This window comes from Taudactylus pleione, unplaced genomic scaffold (assembly GCF_031769625.1).
Source record: "Taudactylus pleione unplaced genomic scaffold, aTauple2 ptg001616l, whole genome shotgun sequence".
NCBI lineage: Eukaryota > Metazoa > Chordata > Amphibia > Anura > Myobatrachidae > Taudactylus > Taudactylus pleione.
In genome coordinates this window covers 201,497-223,498 of record NW_028286013.1, presented here as the reverse complement: position 1 = coordinate 223,498, position 22,002 = coordinate 201,497, and the positions used below count along the sequence as shown (strand labels likewise).

The following is a 22,002-nucleotide window of genomic DNA, read 5'->3' as shown; positions in this document are numbered from 1 at the left end:
GGGACCACCCAGAAGCCTATTTATAATTCTCCCCCAAATTGGTATTTTTGGGCGCCAAAAATACAAGTACTTTTTTGGGGTGATCTTAATTTTTTTTTGGACACATTTACCCTTTAAGGGGCTGTCCCAAGGGTGCACAGGGGTTTCCAGACATTTGCACCTCAAAACCGCAAATCTGCATTTCTATCTGCCTGCTAATCAGCAGTGAATCTTTTTCACCTATTACATTGAGAAAAAAAAATGCTTATTAAAATAAACACTATTCAGTATAATTAAATACTATTAGTAACGTTTAACACATGAAAAAACATTTTTTTCTTTCTTTTTGTTTTCTCCACCCTGCATGTGAAGATAAAAAAAAGGCGAAAAATACTTTGAAATCGGCGATACTTTTTCACCTGTTTTTAGTTGAATACCGAATAGGCAAAATCTCATTATTTCCTATGTGGAACGGTTGACCAGGCGAAAAGTCAAACTGGCGAAAAGTTTTCGCCAAAAACACGCAAAAACGGCTTTTCACTCCAAATTTAATATGGGCCCGTGTATCTGTTATTTGAACAGTAAAGTAGAAAGTTCTACAAATTATGTCATGGCCTCCTCAGTCACCTGATCTCAATCCCTGCCTTCTCAGTCACCTGATCTCAATCCCTGCCTTCTCAGTCACCTGATCTTAATTCCTGCCACCTAAATCACCTGATCTCAATCCCTGCCTCTTCAGTCACCTGATCTTAATTATTGCCTCCTTAGTCACCTGATCTGTCAATGCCCCCTCAATCACCTGATCTCAATCCCTGCCTCCTCAGTCACCTGATCTCAATCCCTGCCTCCTTAGTCACCTGATCTCAGTCAATGCCCCCTCAGTCACCTGATCTCAGTCAATGCCCCCTCAATCACCTGATCTCAATCCCTGCCTCTAAGAAACTCTGGGATGAATTAGACATAAAAGTTAGTGGAATGGTTCCAAAAAATACTGAGAACTTATGGGAATGTCTGAATGAGTCCCGGGAAGGCGTAATTTACCAAACTTTAGAAAAGTTGGTGTCTCGAATGCCCAATCATGTGAAGCAGTGACACACGCCAAAGGAAGACACATTGATGAAAGTCAAATTTAATGTGAAATTTGTTATACTATATAATTATAAATAATAATTGTTAATGTTTAGCTACAATATCACGTTTTATCTTTTATCTTATCATTTATTTTCTGTGGCCAAAGACTTTTGCAAGCTAGTACATTTATATATAATATATACGCAAATGATGGCACTCACCAGACTAATAAGTAAAGCATAACAGTGCATTTATTGTTCAAACACAAACCAAAATCACATGTACATATCATGCCCCCAATGTTTCCATCCCACCCGGGGGCTTTGTCACGGCAGTGACATCAGAATACACTATCAATGTTGCATAGGTTCAGCAGAGCACTGGAAAATACAGATGTGTCCAGGTTCATTGTGGCTGATCGCGCCACAAACATGCACCATGCTATTCCCTGCGCCAGCATACATTATGGTACACTATGGAGCGATCGCAGTGTGCACCATTTAGTTCTATGGTGTCGCGCTTGCATGCTCATCTCCGATCATGGGAGTGCGCCTTGCGCTATGCCTAGCACGATTCACCACTCCATTGGGCACATCTGTTCAGAGCAGTCTCCCTGGCCCCGACTGGTGCAGAATCTCTTCTCTTTATATATATATATATATATATATACACACACATATATATATATATATATATATATATATACACACATACACACAGTGGTGGAAGTGGGGTGGTATGACATTCTGCCGCTTCATATTTGTCACAGAAGAGAATGTACCGGTGCTGGGATAGAATATGGGATCACAGCCCTGGAACAGCAGTGGCAGTCTGGAGATGTGTCCTGCTGGGACACATCTCGATTGGTGGTGGCGCTGGCAAGGAGCTGGGAGCATCGGGAAAGCACTGGGCGACCGGCCAAAGGCGGCTTGCAGACTGCCAGCCAATGAGAAGCTGCCAAATGGCAGCTTTTTATTTGCTCACTGTCGGCACTGGTTTTAAAAAGCCTCCTCTTTTGATTGGCAGCCTGAGCCGGTCCACGAGGTGGGATTTGCTGACGGTCCTGACTTTAAACTGCACAGCAGCTGGGACACAATGCTCCCGGTTTTGTTTCAGCATAGAGAGGTCAGAGGAATCAGAGAGAGAGGGGAGGGCGTAAGAGGGAATCAGAGCGGCAGGGGATGAGAGGTAGGCAGTTAGTGGTGTAGGGTGTGAGAGGGAATCAGTTAGTGAGAAGGGCAAGGGGTAATAAGAGGGAAGCAGGCAGGCAGAGGGAAGTATGTGGCGTGAGAAGTGCGATGGAAGCAGGGGCTGAAAGAGGGGCGAAAGATTTAATTCTCCATAACCCCCAACCTCTAAATTCTCGAAATTAGGGTCCTGGTGACAGCGGAGTGCACTGGAAAAAACTTTAGACAAGGGAGCCTGTTCTGGACCTTCCACTGGATGGATTTGGATGACATCACATAATTTGGATTAAAACTTCACATACTGGTAAGTTTGGACCCCAAATGACATACTAGGGGGTTTAGAATCCCGGTCGGAACTCCCGATGGTGTACGCTGGGCAGAACTTTGACTCAGAGAGCCTGTTCTGGGTCTGCCACTGGAAGGATTTGGATGACATCACATAATAAAACTTTTATATACATACTAGCTGAATGGTACATACAGTATATACACACACACATATGGATAAACAAAAAGGTTGAAAATCAGATGAGTGAAGTCATGCAGAGGATTATAACATATATCTAGGTGGTCGGTAGTACCAGTTGAAGGGGTTCTTGTCTATCCAGATCACCTCCTGAGAGCATAGATGGCGAAATCTGTCACTGGGAGTGTTCATATTCAATTTTGTACATTTTAATGCATCTTTATTAAGCAAAATAAAAATTATTTATTATCATTTAAATTTCCTTAATGTTGTACATCCTCTTTTTATATTAATGACACACATCCCAATTATCTGCAGGTGGATAACTTCAAATGTTAAAATACTGTGTGATTGGAGGGTTGCTATCTTTTATTGTATCAGCTCACAGAAATGCTCTTCTCCTGTGTGACAGCTGATGTCTAACAAGGTTTAATTTATGTGTAAAACATTTCCCACACTCGGAGCATAGAATGCTCTCTCACCTGTCGTTGTCTCTTATGTGTAACAAGATCTGATTTCCGTGTACTATATTTCCCACACTCTTGAAATGGCCTCTCACCTGTGTGACTTCTCTGATGTCTAACAAGTTGTGATTTCCGTGTAAATTACTTCCCACACTCTGGAAATGGAAATGACCTCTCACCTGTGTGACTTCTCTGATGTCTTACAAGTTGTGATTTCTGTATAAAACATTTCCCACACTCAGAGCACGGAAATGGCCTCTCACCTGTGTGACTTCTCTGATGTATAACAAGTTGTGCTTTCCATGTAAAACATTTCCCACAATCAGAGCATGGAAATGGTTTCTCACCTGTATGTCTTCTCTGATGTCTAAAAAGTTCTGATTTCATTGTAAAACATTTCCCACACTCAGTACATGAAAATGGTTTCTCGCCTGTGTGACGTCTCTGATGTGAAACAAGATCTGATTTCTGTGTAAAACATTTCCCACACTCAGAACATGGAAATGGTTTCTCACCTGTGTGACTTCTCTGATGTGCAACAAGAGATGATTTTCGTGTAAAATATTTCCCACACACAGAACATAGAAATGGTTTCTCTCCTGTGTGACATTTCCAATGTGTAACAAGATGTGATTTGTTTGTAAAACATTTCCCACACTCAGAGCATGGAAATGGTTTCTCACCTGTGTGATTTCTCTGATGTATAACAAGAGCTGATTTCTGTGTAAAACATTTCCCACACACAGAACAGGGAAATATTTTAATAGGTGTATAAGCTGCACTACGTGTAACAACAATTGGGTTATCTGGAGAACATTGGTAACAATTACAGGGATCAGATGATATAGCTGCACTGGAAGGTACTGGATGAAAGTTTAGTGTAACGGGATTATCTCTGGGAGATTCCTGTGTGATGTTATCTTCCATTTTAATATCTGTAGACAAGATAGGATCTCCCGACAAGTCATTTCTGCTTGTGCGTCCATCTGCTGGAAATACAATAACTGTATAATTATTACTCACAGCTCTTTATATAGCACAGACACACTGAGAAGCACTTTATATAGCACAGACATACTGAGAAGCACGTTATATAGCACATACATACTGAGAAGCTCTTTATATAGCACAAACACACTGAGAAGCACTTTATATAGCACAGACACAGTGAGAAGCACGTTATATAGCACAGACACACTGAGAAGCACTTTATATAGCACAGACACACTGAGAAGCACTTTATATAGCACAGACACACTGAGAAGCACGTTATATAGCACAGACACACTGAGAAGCACTTTATATAGCACAGACATACCGAGAAGCACTTTATATAGCACAGACATACCGAGAAACACTTTATATAGCACAGACATACCGAGAAACACTTTATATAGCACAGACATACCGAGAAACACTTTATATAACACAGACATACTGAGAAGCACTTTATATAGCACATACACACTGAGAAGCACTTTATATAGCACAGACACACTGAGAAGCACTTTATATAGCACAGACACACTGAGAAGCACTTTATATAGCACATACACACTGAGAAGCACATTATATAGCACAGACATACTGAGAAGCACTTTATATAACACAGACATACTGAGAAGCACTTTATATAGCACAGACACACTGAGAAGCACTTTATATAGCACAGACACACTGAGAAGCACGTTATATAGCACAGATATACTGAGAAGCACTGTATATAGCACAGACACACTGAGAAGCACTTTATATAGCACAGACACACTGAGAAGCACTTTATATAGCACATACACACTGAGAAGCACTTTATATAGCACAGACATACTGAGAAGCACTTTATATAGCACAGACATACTGAGAAGCACTTTATATAGCACAGACATACTGAGAAGCACTTTATATAGCACAGACACACTGAGAAGCACTTTATATAGCACAGACACACTGAGAAGCACATTATATAGCACAGACATACTGAGAAGCACTTTATATAGCACAGACATACTGAGAAGCACTTTATATAGCACAGACATACTGAGAAGTACTTTATATAGCACAGACATACTGAGCAGCACTTTATATAGCACAGACACACTGAGAAGCACGTTATATAGCACAGACACACTGAGAAGCACTTTATATAGCACAGACATACCGAGAAGCACTTTATATAGCACAGACATACCGAGAAACACTTTATATAGCACAGACATACCGAGAAACACTTTATATAGCACAGACATACCGAGAAACACTTTATATAACACAGACATACTGAGAAGCACTTTATATAGCACATACACACTGAGAAGCACTTTATATAGCACAGACACACTGAGAAGCACTTTATATAGCACAGACACACTGAGAAGCACTTTATATAGCACATACACACTGAGAAGCACATTATATAGCACAGACATACTGAGAAGCACTTTATATAACACAGACATACTGAGAAGCACTTTATATAGCACAGACACACTGAGAAGCACTTTATATAGCACAGACACACTGAGAAGCACGTTATATAGCACAGATATACTGAGAAGCACTGTATATAGCACAGACACACTGAGAAGCACTTTATATAGCACAGACACACTGAGAAGCACTTTATATAGCACATACACACTGAGAAGCACTTTATATAGCACAGACATACTGAGAAGCACTTTATATAGCACAGACATACTGAGAAGCACTTTATATAGCACAGACATACTGAGAAGCACTTTATATAGCACAGACACACTGAGAAGCACTTTATATAGCACAGACACACTGAGAAGCACATTATATAGCACAGACATACTGAGAAGCACTTTATATAGCACAGACATACTGAGAAGCACTTTATATAGCACAGACATACTGAGAAGTACTTTATATAGCACAGACATACTGAGCAGCACTTTATATAGCACAGACACACTGAGAAGCTCTTTATATAGCACAGACATACTGAGAAGCACTTTATATAGCACAGACATACTGAGCAGCACTTTATATAGCACAGACATACTGAGAAGCACGTTATATAGCACAGACACACTGAGAAGCATGTTATATAGCACAGACACACTGAGCAGCACGTTATATAGCACAGACACACTGAGAAGCACTTTATATAGCACAGACACACTGAGAAGCACTTTATATAGCACAGACACACTGAGAAGCACGTTATATAGCACAGACACACTGAGAAGCACTTTATATAGCACAGACACACTGAGAAGCACTTTATATAGCACAGACATACTGAGAAGCACTTTATATAGCACATACACACTGAGAAGCACTTTATATAGCACAGACATACTGAGAAGCACTTTATATAGCACAGACATACTGAGAAGCACTTTATATAGCACAGACATACTGAGAAGTACTTTATATAGCACAGACATACTGAGCAGCACTTTATATAGCACAGACACACTGAGAAGCTCTTTATATAGCACAGACACACTGAGAAGCACTTTATATAGCACAGACATACTGAGAAGCATGTTATATAGCACATACACACTGAGAAGCACTTTATATAGCACAGACATACTGAGACACACTTTATATAGCACAGACATACTGAGAGGCTCTTTATATAGCACAGACATACTGAGAAGCACTTTATATAGCACAGACATACTGAGAAGAGCTTTACAAACAATATTTAGTCATTCACATCAGTTCCTGCCCCAGTGGAGCTTACAATCTATATTCCCTACCACATGGACACACATATAAAACACACTAGGGTTAACTTGTGTTAGAAGCCAATAAAAATACTAGTATGATTTTTGGAGGGTTGGAGCAAAAACATACAAACTACACACAGCACCATAGCTTGGAATTGAACTCATGACTTTAGTGTGAAATTACAGCAATGCTAACCACTACACCACCGTGTAACTATTATGAATGAAGTTGTTTAGTTGTTTAATTCGCGGGTAGAAACTATGACCACATTATTACATTTACAAATGTACAATCTACAAATAAGACTATAAATGAACAGATAAACTAATGTCATAGACCCAGCCCCAGGGACAGGCAGATGGCACATCACCACGGGATATCTCCCCCCAACTGCAGACTTTGCTGGGTAACATTCCCTAGCCATCATCACAGAGCAGGAAGCCTCATTAGCCAGTGACGTTGGTGAACCACAATACCCATCTAGACCACCCTCACACATACACACAGGAGACTTGTGGGGTAATTAAAAACAACTGCATCCACACTACACAAAGTTCCCCAGGTGGATATATATGTAGCAAAAGCAGTCTCTATATGGTCCTCTGGTCATCCTCAGGGAGAGTATTCCCACCAGAGCCATGTTACTAACAGGGTAATGAGTCACTGTATATAACCGCTGAGAGGGAAGGAGAGCGATAGGACAGAGCAACACAGAATGATGGCGGCACAGAGCAGGGGAGGCAGCAGGACAGGGCAGGGGAATGGTGCAGGGCACAGACACAGCAAACATAGGAAGAAAGCAGAAGACAGAGCAGGATACAGAGACAAGTCAGCAGATAAAGCACACAGTTCATCCAAGCACAGAGTCTGGAGGGAGCCATTGTGCAATGACAGGTGTCATTAGCTCTGTGTGTGTGTGAGAAGGTGGAGTTCATGTGACGTGTGTTGTAATGTGCACTATACAGCATGTTTAGGCTGGTAACACACAGTAACATGATGTGAGGAAGAGAGCAGGAGTATAATAGAGGTTGGTAGCTCCTGATGTATGAGATACACCAGAGAGTGTGGGGAGGAGACTGGTCAGATCTCTGGGCTGGTAACACACAGTGACACGATGTGAGGAAGAGAGCAGGAGTATAATAGGGGCTGATGGCTCCTGATGTATGAGATACACCAGAGAGTGTGGGGAGGAGACTGGTCAGATCTCTGGGCTGGTAACACACAGTGACATGATGTGAGGGGGAGAGCAGGAGTATAATAGGGGCTGATGGCTCCTGATGTATGAGATACACCAGAGAGTGTGGGGAGGAGACTGGTCAGATCTCTGGGCTGGTAACACACAGTGAGGATGTGAGGGGAGAGCAGGAGTATAATAGGGGCTGATGGCTCCTGATGTATGAGATACATCAGAGAGTGTGGGGAGGAGACTGGTCAGATCTCTGGGCTGGTAACACAGAGTGACATGATGTGAGGGGGAGAGCAGGAGTATAATAGGGGCTGATGGCTCCTGATGTATGATATACACCAGAGAGTGTGGGGAGGAGACTGGTCAGATCTCTGGGCTGGTAACACACAGTGACATGATGTTAGGGGGAGAGAAGGAGTATAATAGGGGCTGATGGCTCCTGATGTATGAGATACACCAGAGAGTGTGGGGAGGAGACTGGTCAGATCTCTGGGCTGGTAACACACAGTGACATGATGTGAGGGGGAGACAAGGAGTACAATAGGGGCTGATGGCTCCTGATGTATGAGATACACCAGAGAGTGTGGGGAGGAGACTGGTCAGAATATAAAGGGCCTGATGGCTGATGATGTATGAGATACACCAGAGAGTGTTTGGAGGAGACTGGTCAGATCTCTGGGCTGACATGATGTGAGGGGAGAAAGTAAAAGTATAATAGGAACTGATGGCTCCTAACTCCACACTGGGCAGATACATTTCTCTCATTAGTTTGTACTGACAGAAAAGAATGTAGCAGTGACTGAGCAAGGAGAATACAGTATGTGACTATTTTAGGTAATAAGTGTTCATTACTCACCTGTGCTGATATCTGTAGAGATTTCCTCATCCGTAAACTGCTGATCACCCATCATATACGTCTCGTCTTCCCCCTCTTTGTCTTCTGCCTTTATATCAGTCACATACGTCACTTCTTCTCCCTCTATATCTTCTCCGTTTATATCAGTCACATACGTCTCTTCTTCTCCCTCTATATCATCTGCCTTATTATCAGTCACATACGTTTCTTCTTCTCCCTCTATATCTTCTGCCTTTATATCAGTCACATACGTCTCTTCTCGCTCTATATCTTCTACTTGTACATCACTGACATGCCTCTCTTCTTCTCCCTCTATATTTTCTACCTTCATATCAGTCACATAAGTCTTTGCTTCTCCTTTTATATAATTTATCTTAATATTAGTTAGATCTTCACCCTAATTAAATCAGAGAAAAAAAATGCATAAAGCCTGATATAATTTTTTGAGATTATATAGAATAATGTGAGTGTATAAAACACACACAGCTGCTCTAGTGATAGTATTTTGGGTAGACCTTCAATCTCAGGTACCTGATGCTCCTGTGGAATCTTGTGATTCTTCTCTGTACAATCCTGGAAATAAAGAGGACGGGGACATCTCTCTGGGGTATTTCTGGGTCCATCTGTAGAAGACACACAATGACTGTACATTGTATTTATGTGATTATCAGATGATGTGTATAGCCCCATACCTGCTCTCCCCTGTAAAATAAATGACATTCTCCTCTTACCCAGTGATGTGAGGGGCTGGTTCTTCTCCATCATCAAATCCTTGTACAGACCATTCTGTTCCTCTATATATTCCCCCTTCTGCATGGGGACATAGATAGTGAAATCCTGACACCTTATAGGAACCTGACACACACATTGATACAGTCATCACCCAGACATATCCCCTGGTGTTACTGTATAATGTCCCATTCCCAGCAGTCACCTCTCTAGTCATCACCCAGACACATCCCCTGGTGTTACTGTATAATGTCCCATTCCCAGCAGTCCTCTCTCCAGTCATCACCCAGACACATCCCCTGGTGTTACTGTATAATGTCCCATTCCCAGCAGTCACCTCTCCAGTCATCACCCAGACACATCCCCTAGTGTTACTGTATCATGTCCCATTCCCAGCAGTCACCTCTCCAGTCATTACCCAGACATATCCCCTGGTGTTACTGTATAATGTCCCATTCCCAGCAGTCACCTCTCTAGTCATCACCCAGACACATCCCCTGGTGTTACTGTATAATGTCCCATTCCCAGCAGTCACCTCTCCAGTCAACAGCTGAATGTTCTTGTTAGTGAGTTCCAGGATCTTCTGGTCATTGTGTCTTTCATGTATCAGTGAGTGAGGTGGAGGCACCATGATGGGGCTCTGGGTCCTGCTGAGTCCTCCTGACACATGAGGACGGCTGCTGGTTTTCTCACACTCACCAGGTGTCTTCTTTACAACTGTGTAACCCTATGTATTGGGGGAGACATCAATGAGACGGTCATTTAAACTCCACCTAACTGGGGGTGCTTATTCAGGTGATAACTGCATAATATACAAGAAGACTATTTCACAATAAAAAGTCTTGTAAAAATCTCCTATTTAGGAAAATGTAGAATATATAGTATCTCCTGCAGCTTTGACATCTGTGTGTCAGTGACAAAAATAAAATAACATACTGCGAGCAATGTACTAAGGCCCTCATTCAGAGCCGTACGCTCTGAGCAGAGCGCACGCTCTGCATGAGGGCCGGGCTCCTTTTTCATGGAGCGTCCTCCTGGACGCTCGTATAGCTGTGGGTCACCACCCACAGGCTATACGAGCGTGCATTTTGATGGCCGCGATGGTCGTGACCATCGCGACCATCGAAATTGCGAGCCGGAGCCTGCGGTTGAGGTTTTCAACTGCAAGCTCCGGAGTGATTTTGGCTCTATCAGAGCCAAAATCACTCCCACTGACATCACTAGTGATGTCAGTGGGCCGGCTTCTGACGGGAGGCGTTCCCGTGGGAACGCCCCCGTCAGGGAGGCACGCCCCCGGCACGCCCACCAAAGGGGGCGTGCTGTCAATCAACATTGACAGCACGCCCCCTTTGATCGGACACAACGAGCGAAGGAAAGTCCTTCGCTCGTCGTGTCTGGCGCATGCGCACGACGGAGCTCCCTCCGTCGTGCGCATGCTCAGTGCAGACCATCGACCCACTTGCGAGCGTACAGCCGCTCGCGAGTGGGTCTGAATCAGGCCCTAAATCCCAACTCAGGGAGGACTGTAGGACTGACACTAAGATCTGAGAGTGGCTCCCTAGATTATTACTATAGATCAGTGACGTGCAGTCAGGTTAGACAGGATTGCATAGCCTTTACTATCATACTCTGTATACTCTAAGTTTTTTATCATTATTATAGTCAAAACTTTGAAGAACATATTATAAATATCTTCTTTGTATCATTCTAATAATTTTTATAGTCAAGACTTTGGAGCAAAGAGTTTATGGCAGGTGAGGCACTGTCTCCCTTGTCAATATTTTCTGCACATCCCTAATCAAAATTCAACAAATTTCCAGCACTATATACTGCTTCAGCTTTGTATAATGCCCAACCTCGGGTTCATATATGTATTTTTAAATCTGCAATAGATATATGTGATGTTACTGTGACACTGCCAGACCCCTGTTACCTCCACAGTCATGTCCCTATATCATTACTATAGATATGTGATGTCACTGTGACACTCCCAGATCCCTGTTACCTCCCCAGTCATGTCCCTGTATTATTACTATAGATATAAATGATGTCACTGACACTCCCAGATCCTCTCACCTCCCCAGTCATGTCCCTGTATTATTACTATAGATATAAGTGATGTCACTGTGACACTCCCAGATCCCCTCACCTCCCCAGTCATGTCCCTGTATTATTACTATAGCTATAAGTGATGTCACTGTGACACTCCCAGATCCCCTCACCTCCCCAGTCATGTCCCTGTATTATTACTATAGATATAAGTGATGTCACTGTGACACTCCCAGATCCCCTCACCTCCCCAGTCATGTCCCTGTATTATTACTATAGATATAAGTGATGTCACTGTGACACTCCCAGATCCCCTCACCTCCCCAGTCATGTCCCTGTATTATTACTATAGATATAAGTGATGTCACTGTGACACTCCCAGATCCCCTCATCTCCCCAGTCATGTCCCTGTATTATTACTATAGATATAAGTGATGTCACTGTGACACTCCCAGACCCTCTCACCTCCCCAGTCATGTCCCTGTATTATTACTATAGATATAAGTGATGTCACTGTGACACTCCCAGATCCCCTCACCTCCCCAGTCATGTCCCTGTATTATTACTATAGATATAAGTGATATCACTGTGACACTCCCAGATCCCCTCACCTCCCCAGTCATGTCCCTGTATTATTACTATAGATATAAGTGATGTCACTGTGACACTCCCAGATCCCCTCACCTCCCCAGTCATGTCCCTGTATTATTACTATAGATATAAGTGATGTCACTGTGACACTCCCAGATCCCCTCACCTCCCCAGTCATGTCCCTGTATTATTACTAAGTATATAAGTGATATCACTGTGACACCCCAGACCCTCTCACCTCCCCAGTCAGAACGTAGATGATCTCCAGGGTGAGATGTAAGATCCTCTCAGTCCTGTGACTCCCGTCCTTGTCCATCCTCAGTGAATCAGTGAGAATACAGAATGTTTCATGTGTAATAAAGACTCTGGTTCCTCGCAGCAAGACTGTCTAGGAATAAATATAATAGACATCACAGAGAACACACATAACACAGTCAGACATGTTACACTGAGTGACCAGTAAGTCTCCCCTTTCCCCCATCCATAGAGCCCTGGTCAGTGCCTGTCAGAGGTTCCTGTGACCCAGCCCCATAAGGCTCCTCAGAGGCCATCACACAACGCTGTACTGTATAAGGTTACACCAATGCTCCTCTCCTGGCCGGGGGTCTTATTCCTCCCAGACGCATATTTGGTGCAATTTGCTCCACGTGAATCTTTAACAAACACATGAATTAGGGATGTTGGGAATTTTATACTTTTGTTTTACATTTATTACAGAAACTGAGAGAATCTGTGACTATACTGAGGTCATACAGGTAACAGGGGTGTGAGGGGAGAGTACACAGGAGAGCAGAAGGGGTGCAGATATGGGGAGAGGGAAAGTAACGTATGAATACAGAGCACACAACAAAGGGTGTAACAGCTGTACAGGCCACTCCCCGATTTCAAAGGGCAGAATGCACCCTGCCCCTGTGGCGGCGCCCTGTTGGCACACCGCTAAAACAACATGCCGGGTGGTGACCCCACCTGCGGACTGCAGTGCCCCTCGGGTGGGAAAAATTGCGGTGCAGTGCTCACCACTGGTGAATATTCACAGAGAAGGGAGAGCTTGGGGGCAGCCTAACTGGGTCCCCAAGAGTGATGAACAGGAGGCGAATCATGCCCCCTTTGCAGGCGAGCGCTCAAGTGCCATACCCCTTGCCGAACCTAGAATGAACACTAATAATACCACATATCAGTGAGTGCTGGAAGCAGTTATTCCCCCTCATATATCACTATACAGTCCCATTCCCCCATATATACTAATAATACCACATATCTGTGAGTGCTGGAAGCTGTTATTCTCCCTCATATATCACTGTACAGTCCCTTATCCCCTATATAATAATAATACCACATATCAGTGTGTGCTGGGAGCTGTGTTATTCCCCCTCATATATCACTGTACGGTCCCCTCTCCCCTATATAATAATACCACATAGTGTGTGCTGGGAGCTTTGTTATTCCCCCTCATATATCACTGTACAGTCCCCTCTCCCCTATATAATAATAATACCACATAGTGTGTGCTGGGAGCTTTGTTATTCCCCCTCATATATCACTGTACAGTCCCCTATCCCCTATATAATAATAATACCACATAGTGTGTGCTTGGAGCTGTGTTATTCCCCCTCATATATCACTGTACGGTCCCCTCCCCTTATATAATAATAATACCACATAGTGTGTGCTGGAAGCTGTAATATTTCCCCTCATATATCACTCTACGGTCCCCTTTCCCCTATATAATAATAATACCATATATCAGTGTATGCTGGTAGCTGTGTTATTCCCCCTCATATATCACTGCGCGTCCCCTCTCCCCTATATAATAAAACCACATATCAGTGTGTGCTGGGAGCTGTGTTATTCCTCCTCATATATCACTGTACGGTCCCCTCCCCCTATATAATAATAATACCATATAGTGTGTGCTGGAAGCTGTAATATTCCCCCTCATATATCACTGTACGGTCCCCTCTCCCCCTATATAATAATAATACCACATATCAGTGTGTGCTGGGAGCTGTGTTATTCCTCCTCATATATCACTGTACGGTCCCCTCCCCCTATATAATAATAATACCATATAGTGTGTGCTGGAAGCTGTAATATTCCCCCTCATATATCACTGTACGGTCCCCTCTCCCCCTATATAATAATAATACCACATAGTGTGTGCTGGGAGCTGTAATATTTCCCCTCATATATCACTCTACGGTCCCCTTTCCCCTATATAATAATAATACCACAGATCAGTGTGTGCTGGGAGCTGATTCAAACCGCTCGCTAGAGGCGTTCGCATGCAGCCGCTCAGCTGCTAATATTTGCATAGGCTGTGAGCGCACGGTAAGACATTAGTATGCTCACTAGGTCTTAGCGTGCGACGGCAGTGCTATCGCAAGACAGTTTAATGACGCCCCCTTTTCCTTCGTAGCACACGTCATCTCCAGGAAGTATATGTAAAATCAGTAACATCGAGTGCCATCGGAGCCACTCGCATCACTTGTGGTTGACCCTACCCCGCCGCAAGCACTGCGAGTGCTTCAGTGTTTAAACAAGCCAGGTGACGTGTACAGTGACGCAGCCTTGTAATTATGGACACCAAAAAAAAGCCGCTTTGACGCTCAGACACAACTGAGTTCGCACCACCACTCCCCCGTTTTCCTGGATCTTCCCCTGTCACCACCTACAAACGGCACATTCTGTCACTCAAAATAGCGGGCCATCTGTGTATTACAGTGATCGCGCTGAGTGAAAACAATTGTGAGTCCCAGGGACCCCTCACTTTAAAAAATTGGGGTCCTACTTCACAGTTTCTGGGTCCCATCACATATTATGGGGGGTGAGGGCAGAAAACAGTTGGGACAGTGCTGCGGGCAGGTTGCAGTTGGTGTAGAGGGGCTTGAGGGCAAAAAGCAGTTGGGGTAGAGCTGGAGGTATAGGCAGGGAAAAGTTGGGGTAGAGCGAAGAAAGGGCAGGCAGTGCCACGGGTAGGAAGGGGTAAGCGCACACAGCAGTTGTGACAGTGCTAGGGGGCAAGTGTAGAAAGAAGCTTGTGTAGTACTGGTGGGCAAGGATGGAGTAAGGGTAGATAGCAGTTAGGGCGATATAGGGCGTGTGTAGTACTGGTGGGCGAGGATGGAGTAAGGGTAGATAGCAGTTAGGGCGATATAGGGCGTGTGTAGTACTGGTGGGCGAGGATGGAGTAAGGGTAGATAGCAGTTAGGGTGATATAGGGCGTGTGTAGTACTGGTGGGCAAGGATGGAGTAAGGGTAGATAGTAGTTAGGGCGATATAGGGTGTGTGTAGTACTGGTGGGCAATGATGGAGTAAGGGTAGATCGCAGTTAGGGCGATATAGGGTGTGTGTAGTACTGGTGGGCAAGGATGGAGTAAGGGTAGATAGCAGTTAGGGCGATATAGGGCGTGTGTAGTACTGGTAGGCGAGGATGGAGTAAGGGTAGATAGCAGTTAGGGCGATATAGGGCGTGTGTAGTACTGGTGGGCAAGGATGGAGTAAGGGTAGATAGCAGTTAGAGCAGTATAAGGTGTGTGTAGTACTGGTAGGCGAGGATGGAGTAAGGGTAGATAGCAGTTAGGGCGATATAGGGCGTGTGTAGTACTGGTGGGCAAGGATGGAGTAAGGGTAGATAGCAGTTAGGGCGATATAGGGCTTGTGTAGTACTGGTGGGCAAGGATGGAGTAAGGGTAGATAGCAGTTCGGGCGATATAGGGAGTGTGTAGTACTGGTGGGCAATGATGGAGTAAGGGTTGATAGCAGTTAGGGCAGTATAGGGCTTGTGTAGTACTGGTGGGCAAGGATGGAGTAAGGGTAGATAGCAGTTAGGGCAGTATAGGGCTTGTGTAGTACTGGTGGGCAAGGATGGAGTAAGGGTAGATAGCAGTTAGGGGGATATAGGGCGTGTGTAGTACTGGTGGGCAAGGATGGAGTAAGGGTAGATAGCAGTTAGGGCAGTATAAGGCGTGTGTAGTACTGGTGGGCAAGGATGGAGTAAGGGTAGATAGCAGTTAGGGCGATATAGGGCATGTGTAGTACTGGTGGACAAGGATGGAGTAAGGGTAGATAGCAGTTAGGGCGATATAAGGCGTGTGTAGTACTGGTGGGCAAGGATGGAGTAAGGGTAGATAGCAGTTAGGGCGATATAAGGCGTGTGTAGTACTGGTGGGCAATGATGGAGTAAGGGTAGATAGCAGTTAGGGTGATATAGGGCGTGTGTAGTACTGGTGGGCAATGATGGAGTAAGGGTAGATAGCAGTTAGGGCAATATAGGGCATGTGTAGTACTGGTGGGCGAGGATGGAGTAAGGGTAGATAGCAGTTAGGGCGATATAGGGCGTGTGTAGTACTGGTGGGCAATGATGGAGTAAGGGTAGATAGCAGTTAGGGCGATATAGGGCGTGTGTAGTACTGGTGGGCGAGGATGGAGTAAGGGTAGATAGCAGTTAGAGCGATATAGGGCGTGTGTAGTACTGGTGGGCGAGGATGGAGTAAGGGTAGATAGCAGTTAGAGCGATATAGGGCGTGTTTTGCGACCACTGCTTATACTATGTAGTTACATTTTACTTTCACACCTGCCAAAGTTTACTTATATGGCAAATGATGAGCTATTATGATTTTAAACACCAACATATTCTAGCAGTGTACCATCAAGCCGCACTCTAAAAACATTTTACTCATGGAGCACTCTATACATAAACATTACACAGGCTACAAGCTGCTAGAACTACAACTCTTCCTGCAGATGCCTAAACACCAGGCTGATGATGTGTTTAATGAGAACAAAGTAAGACTGGCAGGACAAAGGGGTGTAGCTAGGGGTCCAAGTGCCCCTGGCAAAGGAAGGGACTGGCGCCCCCCCATATTTTCCCCTACCACTTGTGCCCTGTGATTGGTGTGTGTGGGTTTTGCCAGCCCTAACCCTCCCCCTAGTGCCTAAAACTAAGGGCCTGATTCAGAGCCACTCGCTGTTTGTGAGCGCACGCTCTAAATCAGGGTGAGGAGTGTTTTATTTATTTTTTCCTGTCCACTCGCTAAGCAGTGGGTGCCCACCCACAGGTAGTGCGAGCGGGCAGGAGATGGTCGCGTTTATCGTGACCATCGGCATTGCGAGGAGACCCTAAGGTAGGGTCTCAGCACTCGTAATGCCGAGTGATGTCAGTAGGGCCGCCTTTGGGAACGCCTCCGTTTGTTCAGCCACCCCCACTACCTGCCTACAAAACGGGGCGAGCTGTCGATCAACATCGACAGCCGCCCCGTTTTGCTGCGAGCCCCGGAGCGAGTGAAGGTCTCACTCGCTATGGGGGTCGCGCGTGCGCACTGGGGCACCATCGACCCGCTTGCGAGCGGGTCTGAATCAGGCCCTAAGCCATACCTGTAATACTTACTATTGGGATTCCGACGTCCCAACAGCTAGGATAATGACTATAACCCGTGAGGGGTGTGAAGAATTCAGACAGGATGGGAAAATGAGGGGAGAGCGGTGGATTTGGAGAAGAGGGGAATCTGGCATATCCATGCTACAATTCACCCTCCACAGACCACATCGCACACACATACACTGGGAGCCTACACAACCTTGTGCACCCTGACACAGGAACTCATTTAAATGCTGTCATGCATGTACACACGTGCATGGACTTATGGGAGATACCAGCTTGGTACCAGAAGAGTATTCTGAGAATATACAGTACTCACCAAAGTGGACTCACTTGTGATTTTTCACCTCCATTGCAGCCCAGTGTGCAAGGGCAGCAACTATGCTACTACAAACGTGGGCACTAGTTTTTCTCCAAGCAGCCAGCCCATCCTAATGAGATCATCAGCTGGGAGGAGCAGCAGGACTTTCTCAGCCAATAAGAAGCCTCCTGCTCCCAGCAAGTAGGTGCAGCTGCCGCATGGAGGAAGCGGATCAGCGCCCTGTCCTCTGTGGAGTGTTATTTTGCACATCCTGTGTATGTGGGACCGGTTCCGACTGTATCACCTATGTGGCGTCATGCGCGGCTCGGGAGGAGGAGCTTCACTGCAGCGCAGGGAGGGCTTGTAAAGCCTTCCACTGCTAGGCTTATTGAAATTATGCCCGAGACTTAACCGGGCGGGCAGGGGGGCAGCACATGGTGGTGGCCAGGCAGTGGGGGGTTAATGGGCGGAGCCTCAGACAGACTAATTAAAACTAACTACTGTCTCCAGCCCAGGCTTGGTGACGGATACTTTCTGTGTGCTTGATGTGAGCCAGCTCAGACGCTAACCTTCCTCGGCTTTGCAAGCCGCGGAAGGTGGAAAGGAGGAGGAGGGGAGAGTCCGGCTGAGATTGGGGAGAGAGAGCTGAGCTCCCTGTAATCACCGCTCTGCGCTCCGCTCCCAGCTCTGCAATGAGTGACCGCGTGCAGACGTTACTCTGAGTCTGACCTGGGACAGGGGGAATGCAGGGTGGAGACGCTGCCTCACTGCTGCTGCTGCTCCCGGGCAGTGGGCGAGGCTTGGCAGTCCCAGGTCGTAGCGTGGTGGGACGGCTGGTGTATGACTGACAGGTCAGACTTAACTGCTGTAGCCAGAGATTGGGAGAGGAGACGCCGCATGGTGGAGACTATTTAATGAGACGCCGACGGCTATTGGTTAAGACGCCGACGGCGTTGATTGACTTCTGCACAGAGCACAGCCCCACACAGCGCCTCCTGCAGGACCCTCACAGTTTTTAAAATCGGGTCCGCAACTTCCTGTAGTGGGTAAATGCGCGCTATAGTGCATATTTTGTGAACACTGCCGATGCAGCAGGGGGGCTGATCATCAGTCCACTGACACACGCTCCAATACGCTCTGCAAGTGGGGGAGTAATGCCCATGGGGGTGAAGTAGTGATATCCCCAATGGGAGTCTACATTTTTTTTTAAATAAAATATTATTATATATTATTTTAATACGTGCAAAGAGTTATATACTGGAACCGCACTGAAAAAATACTGCTGGATTATTTGAATTAATATCTCTTAAATATACCTAAGATAGACTTGATAAATACCACACGTGTCAATGTTCCTAATATGGATCATAAGACCACAGTCAAGACCTGTCACTAGGAAAGTCTATGGTGCTCCCCAGAGTCAATATCTAAACATATGAGCCAAAAAAAGAGAAAAAGGACTCTTGGTGGGGGCACACAATAGGTATAGAGATTAGCAATTAAAAATCAATTTTTATTAAACACAATATAAAAATTAGCAACTGAAAATAATTCAACAAACAAAAAGACATACAATACATGTATACATAATAGTGTTCACTCTAGCTCCGGCGGCAGGCAGGGCGCCGGAGCTAGAGAGGGTAACCTTATGCGCGCGCCCAAAAAGGGGGTGTGGTCATGAAAAGGGGGCGTGTCTAAAAGACGCGTCCCCTTTTCGTCATACTTGGGGGCGTGCCCGGCGCTTACGGACACGCCGGGCAGCCCCCAAGCGCTGCAGAAAGGGAGAATAGATGCCAGGTGCATGCGCCCGGCGTCTATTCTCCGGTGGTGACCGGGACACCGCATTTTTCTCCACCCGCAGGACACTGCGTCCCGCGGGTGAGAAAGGCACCCGCAGGCTGTGAGGGCAGGGCGCTTTTTGCCCTCCTCCTGGAGGGCAGGGTGCTTTTTGCCCTCCAGGAGGAGGGCAGGGCGCCGCGCCCCGCTAAAACAGCCTAGCGGGAACGCTACATAAATCAAGGGAGATGCACTCTCCACTGTGGATTTGAGAAAAGCCAGGTGAGATGGTAATAGGATAGTATAGGTATATATATGCGCCTCTCCCCTATATAATAATACCACATAGTGTGTGCTGGGAGCTGTGTTATTCCCCCTCATATATCACTGTACGGTCCCCTCCCCCCTATATAATAATACCACATATCAGTGTGTGCTGTGAGCTGTTATTCCTCCTCATATATCACTGTACAGTCCCCTCTCCCCTATATAATAATAATACCACATATCACTGTATGCTGGGAACTGTGTTATTCCCCCTCATATATCACTGTACGGTCCCCTCCCCCTATATAATAATAATACCACATATCAGTGTGCGCTGGGAGCTATGTTATTCCCCCTCATATATCACTGTACAGTCCCCTCTCCCCTATATAATAATAATACCACATATCAGTGTGCGCTGGGAGCTGTGTTATTCCCCCTCATATATCACTGTACAGTCCCCTCTCCCCTATATAATAATAATACCACATATCAGTGTGTGCTGGGAGCTGTGTTATTCCCCCTCATATATCACTGTACAGTCCCCTCTCCCCTATATAATAATAATACCACATATCAGTGTGTGCTGGGAGCTGTGTTATTTCCCCTCATATATCACTGTACAGTCCCCTCTCCCCCTATATTATAATACCACATATCAGTGTGTGCTGGGAGCTGTGTTATTCCCCCTCATATATCACTGTACAGTCCCCTCTCCCCCTATATTATAATACCACATATCAGTGTGTGCTGGGAGCTGTGTTATTCCCCCTCATATATCACTGTACGGTCCCCTCTTCCCTATATAATAATAATACCACATATCAGTGTGTGCTGGGAGCTGTGTTATTCCCCCTCATATATCACTGTACAGTCCCCTCTCCCCCCTATGTAATAATAATACCACATATCAGTGTGTGCTGGGAGCTGTGTTATTCCCCCTCATATATCACTGTACGGTCCTCTACCCCTATTTAATAATAATATAATATATACAGGACACGTTACCTGGCTCGGCTGTGTCAGGAATGTATATGACAAAATGGCAGCTAAAGCCCCTGTGGCCCCGCCCCCTCTGCTCTGTGACTGGGAGACTATAAGAATATGGCCGCCGGTCACCGTACATGAGGACACCATTAGACTATACTGCTGTTACTCTAGTGATGAAGCTGGTTGCTAGTTACAGGACGTCTCTCCTACTTTGTGGCGCCTGATTGGATACTCGCTGCTGCCAATCACCGCACAGAGGGGAATGAGAGGAGGGCGGTGACTATGATATGAGGGGCGGGGCAGGTAGTAGCCATAGCTACACGGGGGATAGAGAGGGGCGTGGTTATGTATTGGGGGCGTTTTTTCTATTACAGGAAGAGGCAGAGAGCGGCTGGGAGCAGGTAATGGTATTTATTATTATTATTATTATTATACAGGGGGAGCAGACTGTGGTGTCCTGTTATTATTATACAGGTGGAGCAGCCTGTGGTGTCCTGTTATTATTATACCGGAGGAGCAGCCTGTGGTGTCCTGTTATTATTATTATTATACAGGGGGAGCAGTCTGTGGTGTCCTGTTATTATTATACAGGGGGAGCAGCCTGTGGTGTCCTGTTAGTATTATTAGACAGGAGGAGCAGCCTGTGGTGTCCTATTATTATTATTATACAGGAGGAGCAGCCTGTGGTGTCATGTTATCATTATAAAGGAGGAGCAGCCTGTGGTGTCCTGTTATTATTATTATACAGGAGGAGCAGCCTGTGGTGTCATGTTATTATCATTATACAGGAGGTACAGCCTGTGGTATCCTGTTATTACTGTTATTATGCGGGAGGAGCAGCCTGTGGTGTCCTGTTATTATTATTATACAGGAGGAGCAGCCTGTGGTGTCATGTTATTATCATTATACAGGAGGAGCAGCCTGTGGTGTCCTGTTATTATTATTATACAGGAGGAGCAGCCTGTGGTGTCATGTTATTATCATTATACAGGAGGAGCAGCCTGT

At 45.4% G+C, this 22,002-nt stretch overlaps 1 protein-coding gene and 1 pseudogene across 2 annotated transcripts in view; one reads left to right on the top strand and one right to left on the bottom strand.

Moving 5' to 3' along the window:
* Nucleotides 1–22,002, top strand: part of LOC148442105 (uncharacterized) — a 252,714-nt gene that overhangs the window by 86,838 nt on the left and 143,874 nt on the right. The window lies entirely within an intron of this gene.
* On the bottom strand, nucleotides 1,284–21,064 carry LOC148442110 (uncharacterized; annotated as a pseudogene). Its single transcript, XR_015875912.1, has 7 exons — nucleotides 21,016–21,064; nucleotides 12,525–12,674; nucleotides 10,182–10,373; nucleotides 9,649–9,727; nucleotides 9,449–9,540; nucleotides 8,918–9,314; nucleotides 1,284–4,156 (listed from the first exon to the last, which is right to left on the bottom strand). The product of XR_015875912.1 is annotated as an uncharacterized LOC148442110 (transcript).